This window comes from Platichthys flesus, chromosome 24, assembly GCF_949316205.1.
Source record: "Platichthys flesus chromosome 24, fPlaFle2.1, whole genome shotgun sequence".
Lineage (NCBI taxonomy): Eukaryota > Metazoa > Chordata > Actinopteri > Pleuronectiformes > Pleuronectidae > Platichthys > Platichthys flesus.
In genome coordinates this window covers 2,061,037-2,068,649 of record NC_084968.1, presented here as the reverse complement: position 1 = coordinate 2,068,649, position 7,613 = coordinate 2,061,037, and positions in this window count along the sequence as shown.

Here is a 7,613-nt window from a genome sequence, read left to right as displayed (position 1 = left end):
ATATGTTTTGAGCTAATCTTTTATTTAAAACTAAGTTAATGATTTATTTTTTGGGAAGAAGTGTTTAGCTATAATTAAGTTCATGAGTTCAGTTTGAGAACATATCTTTATTATGATCCCAAAAGAGGTCACTTTAAGTTGATAATTATTTTGAGGTGCACAAATCTTTATTTATATTGAGATAATAATAAAAGACTTTAGTTATTTTATATCTTTTTATTTCGTAATAGTTCAAGAGAGACCACTACAAATGAGCAATGTTATGGACATTGATGGAGTTTTAAATTTGAATGTGTCTAGTTACAAGGCTTAATAAATCACATTACATCTTTCTTTCAACCAAAAATGCTTTGCGCTGGTTAGGGGGTACTCGGCAGAATTTTTTCTTCGAAGGGGGTACTTCACTGAAAAAAGGTTGAGAACCACTGCTATACAGTGATTAGTGAGGGATTTGGAACACAACCATAGACTCACAGGTGAACTGACTAGATTTCAGTTAGTGGTGGTTAACTTATAGAACATGTTTTGGCCTCTTGAACATGATATTTCAAGTCTGTGGTTCGATAATTTCTTCACATTTTGAGCAGGTGTCACTTGAAGATGTTGAAGATGAACAGATTAGATTTCAGAAGTCAAAGGTCAGGGTGACCTCATATGAGTCAAGCAAAAAAAGAACTCCTGCCAGAGAGGATTTACAATGCAAAGCAGCCATAACACTGGAAAGAAGAGTTATCATGTTGACTCCTCTGAATTATTTTAATAATTCTTCCAGGCGTTGCTGCTGTAGAGCTGCTGTTTTTGGTTGAGATCAGGAAACACACAACATGCTGGGGCTGAGTTGGTGCTCGGGCCTAGAAGGACTGGATCGACTGTGGAGAGAAAAAAATTGATGGAATTAGAGGTGATCACAACATTAATAGATAAACATTTCAAACATCCCTGTCACAGAGGTATCATTGGATCCACGGTGTGAGCAAGACAAACAGACATTCATTCCCTCACCAGCTGCACAGGGGTGGAGGCAGAGACCAGACTGGATCAGATACGATCAGAACTATCTGCATAGTGAGATGCCTCCAGAGGTAAATGAGACCAATGTTGTTGTTTGCATCTTTGCCTTTTTGCTTAAAGAATTCAACGGAATACTGACTATTAACAGTAGAAGAGGAAGAGCTGGTGTTACATTTCCCTAAATCTGCACTACAACTGGTTAAGTTAGGTGTTAGTGGTGAACACTGGCACAGACAGTCCACAGAGCAGCATCAGGATGAACGGGATCTTCATTGGTGTCTTGTGTCTCTCAGGTCAGTGAATTTAACTGTTTGTATGATGTCTACAGGAAATCTGAATATAGAGATTAATTTGAGTCCTCATAAATAACAAAGATAACTGGTTTCATCCTCAGGGTGCCTCACCTTCTCCACATGCCTCCATCAGTACCACTTTGTGTCTGATGCAAAGACTTGGACTGAAGCTCAGAGCTACTGCAGAGAGAAGTACACAGACCTGGCCACTATTGAAAACGCTGAAGAAATGAAGAAGATTAAAGACACAGTTCTTGCCCCTGGATACACCTCTAGGGTTTGGATTGGCCTGTACAGTGATATTGACTGGAAGTGGTCAGATGGGTTCAACCAGAGTGGAGCTGAATATAGGAGGTGGTATTATACTGAACCAAACAATTGGGCAACCATTGAGCACTGTGTGTTCCAGAAAAACGATGGAAAATGTTATGATGAAAAGTGCGATCGTTCTCTTGATTTTGTCTGCTACAGAGGTAATGTTGTGCTTTATATTAATCTTTACTGTTCAACATAATGTCTAAGATATGATTTTGAAAACCATTGTGTGATCTCAACAATCCCTCTTTTTGTTCTCAAACTTAACTGCAGGAACATTAGAAGATTCTGACTTTGTGCTGGTGAATCAAGCAAAGACTTGGTCTGAGGCTCAGAGGCACTGCAGAGAACACTACACAGATCTGGCCACTGTGACGAACGACGCTGAGAACATCAAGATACAGACCTTGATAACACCTATCAATTTGGTATGGATCGGTTTGTACAGAGATCCTCAGATTTACTGGTCCAACGGAAGTGACTACTCATTCAGCTCCTGGTATCAGGGTGAGAACCCACCTGGCTCGAAGAAAGTCTTATGTGGTGTTGCAGATTTGAAGCAGGGAGGAAACTGGAGGTTATTTTCCTGTGAAGAAAGAAAACCATTTGTCTGCTACAGCGTCCCAAGTGAGAATCTTTTTAGTATTTCTGAGTTGTTTCAACCCTGAGGGTACAGACCCAGGACAACAAGAATTTTTTTTTTATTTTTTTTTTTTTTAATAAAAGGTATAGTCGGAAGAGGTATGTTTTTAGTACATTAAACGTGTGTTTTGTTTCTCTCCTCGTTATTTGTCTAAGCAGCAGTGAAGAAGTTGGTGAAGATGAGGGTGAAGATAGAGGACTCCTCTGTGGACCTGAATGATCCTGATGTGAAAGAACAGATTCTGAAACAAGTAAGTCTCCAAAATCCACCCTGAAACATTAACTCATTCATAGACCCTGGACAGATGTATTACAGAGTTTGACATCTGTGGAGGTGAGGGGGCTGGGAGAGCACCCTCACCTGCACCACAGAGGACCAATCAGCTAAGGTGAGAGCTGTTAGCTGATTGGTCCTCCTGCTCAGAAGGCAGCGTGTGCTGCCTCACAGAGCATCTCAGCGCCTCAGACACGGAATTAGTCATTTTTAACATTATTAATTTATCACCACACACACGTGATCAAAACATAAACATTAACACACACAGAGTATCAAGCTTTCCAGCTTCTCTCAGGTTTCTAGTCTCTGAGGCGCAGAGTCGCCCTGTGAGGCAGCACAAGCTGCCTTTTGAGCAAGAGGACCAATCAGCTAACAACTCTCACCTGAGCTGATTGGTCCTCTGTGGTGCAGGTGAGGGTGCTCTCCCAGCCCCCTGACCTGCATGACATCAAATAACCATGAAGGAGACGAGTGAATTAAAAAAAAAACTCCAGTCACAGATGTTCTACAATGCAAAGCAGTTATACTCATGTTGACTCCCATGATTATTTTTGTCAGATTATTCTTCCAGGTATTGCTTATGTAGATCTACAGTTTCTTATTTGAGACCAGGAAACATTAATCCAGATTTTAGCGTGATTGCTATGTGACGATCACAAAATACAAACTTCCAGTAGAAAAATATCTTGGTAGCTGAGCAGTTACAGCTCCTGCCACGAAAGTGTCCATGTAAATATCATCTTTCCAATTGCTAATACTAATTGAAAATGCTACTTTGGGACCTGATGCTGTTTATGTGTCCAGAGCTGCAGGATTCAGACAAACAATTCTAATTCTAAATCTTCTCCTTTTAATTATTTCGTGTTGTTATTATTATTATTATTATTATTATATGAATTATTTGTTCTCTCATGTATTATTATCTATTTTCTTATCCTATCTCTCTTTTCTATCCCCCCCTTCCACCCTCCTCTTCTCCCACTATCGCTCTCTCCTCTCTTCTCTCTTTTATACCCACCTCTCCTTCTTGCCCACATTGAGTCTGGTTCTAGAGGTTTCTTCCAGTTAATGAGGGAGTTTTTTTCGCCACAGTTTCCAAAGTGCTGCTCATTGTGGGAACTGTTGGGTTTCTCTAAACATTTTAAAAGTCTTGACCTTCTATGTAAAGTGCCTTGAGATGATGGTAATTATGATATAAGCTATATAAATATAATTGAATTGACTAAAAACACATAACTATTTTTCCTAGAGAGCAAAGCAATCTTTTAAAAGTATTTCAAATAGTCTCCATTTCTGTTTTTCAGCTCCAGGACAGATTGAAGGAGAACGGACTGAGTGGCGTCAACTTGAAGTGGAAAGAACAGGCTGATGGGAAAGTTTTCCACAAGGAGGAGAAAGGTTTCGAAAAGAAAAAAAAGACTGAACTTTAAATATTTGAATTTAACTTTTATTGCATGTGCTAATGTGCACACCTCTATCACTGTACACAGTTAAACCATACCAATGAAGGATGTTGTAGAAAAACTTGCCTTTGTGTGCTTATATGCTTAAACTGTGCGTCTGTGTATAAAGAGCATCAGTCACTGTATGCATCCTGGAAAGAATGTCTAATTTACACCAGACACAGGGAGAGTCTCCATTGAAGGAAAATGTAATTAGTTGCTAAGCAGGTTAATAATGTTACAGCTGATTATGTCTTATACTAAGGGAATGAAAAAGGGAAAGAGTTGTGGGTCCTGGTGGGCGGCGGTGGACGGTGACTGAGGACTGGAGTGGCGTTCTGGTCTGGATGGTGGATCGTGGTCCTGCTGGTTGCTGACCATGGACTGTGATTGCAGCGGGACTGCTTGGCATGGCATGTTGGGGTTGTCCTTCGGGATGTTTACCCTCATCAAATGCTGCTAAAAACTTTAATCTGGATGATGTTTTCATACGCGTCTATTGCACTTCTGTCTGTCCTGAGAGAGGGATCCCTCACAACTGGCTCTCTCTGAGGTTTCTATGTATTTTTACCCTGTTAAAAGGGTTTTTAGTAGTTTTTCCTTGCTCTTGCTGAGGGTTAAGGACAGAGGATGTCACACCCTGTTAAAGCCCTATGAGACAAATTGTGATTTGTGAATATGGCCTATACGAATAAAATTTGATTGATTGATTGATTGACAGTGCTAGTCCACACTGTCATATGTCTCTTTTGAATGCAGTCATGGACATGGTTTATTTCAAGACTGAGTCTTGGTGGTGGCCTCTTCCAAATCCATTTTACATGACTCTTCCCCCACAAGTGCTACTGCTGCAGGAGGCGTGGTTTAATCTTACAGGCCTGTTCCAATTGGATCAGTGGACTAGTTTCGATTATTGAAATATCAAAAAAACATAACGTAAACATGTAATGCAATGCAATTAAAAAAAATGCAGTGGTGTAGACAGTCAGATATTTGCTGATATACGAAGTGGAGTCAAAATTTAAATTACCAGTAAATAAATCTACCTAATTAAAGTTCAAATACATGAAAAATGTAGTACTGTAATGCAATACATGTACCTGTACTTCATGACATCCCACAACCGCATATATATACATAAGGTCAACCTGCATGCAATGTCCTGTGAACGTGTTTCTCCGTTGAAAATGCAGTTTCATACCTGCACTGCAACTAATTCTGGACCGTTATGACCCTATACAAAATAAGCAATAGTTCAAATAGTAAAACCTCAACACAATCAATATTTACATTAAAATGTTAATACCTCAGGGTGCACTGCACCCCTACATTACCCCAACAATCACACTTTTCTGATTAAAACAAAAGTTTGTTTGGATTTACCAAGAACATGTGCACAGGCATGATCAGTGGCGGACTCAGACTGTTTGAAGGGCAGGGGCGAAACAATTAAAAGGGCACATTCTGCCCAACACGGGCCCCCACCAGCGTGCAAAAGCTATGATGCATCATGTATGATGAAATAGTCCTCATCCTTGATTAAGATAAGCATTCAATTATAAGGAGATCTAGATAAAAGTAATTAATGATGTGGTACTGACAATTACAATTATAACTACACCTCTATGATAAAACCACACAGGAAACTATAAAACATTTACAATATTTATTCAACAAACACAGCAAAACACAGAGGTAACTATAAACATGTATTTCACAAACAGATGTGATAATGACAATGAAAGCTATGATTTGGGAGCTTAGTTGTCATGGGACGGAGATGGTGGGTGGTGGAGTCATAGGAGAATTCTTCTTTTGGCCATGTGTTTGTAGATGTCAATGACCTCATTATAGTCAATTGGAATATCCCTTTCGATGGAAAGCAGCAGAAGATCCGAGAGCCTACTTTCCCCACATCGGTTTCTGAGCTGGGTTTTAATTAGCTTCAGTTTAGAGAATGATCGCTCTACTGAAGCAGTTGTCACCGGGATTGTTGCACATGTTTTTAGTAGCAAAGTCAGACCAGGGAAAACTGATTGCACATCATTGTCTTTCAGGCACTTTAACACAGCTTTCACGTTGCTGGGGGGAAGAGCATATGATGAGTGGAACACCTTGAGCTCGGTGACAACATTTTCTTCCTCCACATCATAAAATCTGCATACATCTTTGACAGATCGAGCAACTCTGTCATTTGTCATGCCTTTCCAGTGACTTGGTATGGTAAGGCAGTGAAGGCCTGAAAGAATTAACCCAGTTGGTGTCTCATCCTTCCCCTTGAACCTCCGGTGTAGCTCCTGGGAGAGTGTATCAAGGAAGGTAAAGAAAACCTTTCCCGGTAGTGCTCCTCCAGGTCTTGGGCTTGGTAGTCCTCAGTAGCAGATTTGGTGCTGTATTTGTACTTTTGGGGTACCTTTCTGCGTCTCGCTTGTCCAGGAATTTCATCTGCAACCTCAATTCCTGCTGCCTCTGAGTTCCCTTTTGCCTTTGAAAAAAGGACCTTGAACTCCTCATCCTTCCTCATTGCTTTTACTCTCTGTATAACTCCCTCCACAATGGTGTATGATGTTGTCAAGTCAAGGTCTTTCTTCTGCAGTGAAGCAGATGCGATGGTAGTCTCATTGAAAATGGGTGTGGTAATCTCCATGCATAGAATGAACTCAAAATCTATGCTACGCAGGAGCATCCGGGCATCACCTGCTGCAGCATCTGGTGGATCACTGTCAGCCATGTTCCAAAGCAGCTTAACGACGGCAGAAAGAACCTTCTTCAGGGACCTCAGAGCGTCTTCTCTGCATGCCCACCTTGTGTCAGACAGCCTTTTCAATTCCTTTGGTCAGGGTACATGGACTGTTGCATTTTAACACGCGCAGCATGGCGTTTTGTAGATCCGGCAAAAAATGTGTATAGACTTTCCACTAAGTTGAAAAACCTAACAAAATGCTGGTTTGATTTTGGCACTCTCAACAAAGACCCCTATCATCATTTTCATCCTCGCTTGGCTTAACTTCATCATTTTCGTCGTCATCATCTCTCTCCCTGGTATCATCTTCATCATTTCCCTCTCTAATATCTTCATCTTTGTGATCCTCTATCTGCCTTGCATCTCCTGGCTCTCTGATATCTCTGTCTTCACTGCCTGTGCTGTCACCATCATCATCATCTTCTTCATTTCTCTCCCTAGCGTCACCTGCATCCTCTCTGTCCTTAATATCTTCATCATCATCATCTTCATCATGTCTCTCTCTTATATCTTCATCTTCATTATCATCTATCTGCCTTGCATCTCCTGCCTCTCTGATATCTCTGTCTTCATTGTCGGTGCTTTCTTTATCTAACGTGGAGCAAATAACAATATTTGTATTATAATAATTGAATATAATTGAACTATATTGTAAAATAATTGTATAACAATAGAGTCAGCCTGCACTACCACTAGCCCTCTTGCCTTGATTGGAATTGACCCCCCTCAGTGTCATGCAAAAACTCAATGGTTAGTAAATTTTAATGTTTAAGTCAAATGTTTTTTTGTGCAAAATTAGCGTTCTTGACAATGTTACAGATTATCTTAAATATGCAACAGACTCAGTTATAATCCAACATATGGCTCTGTGTGACAAACCTTTACATGCA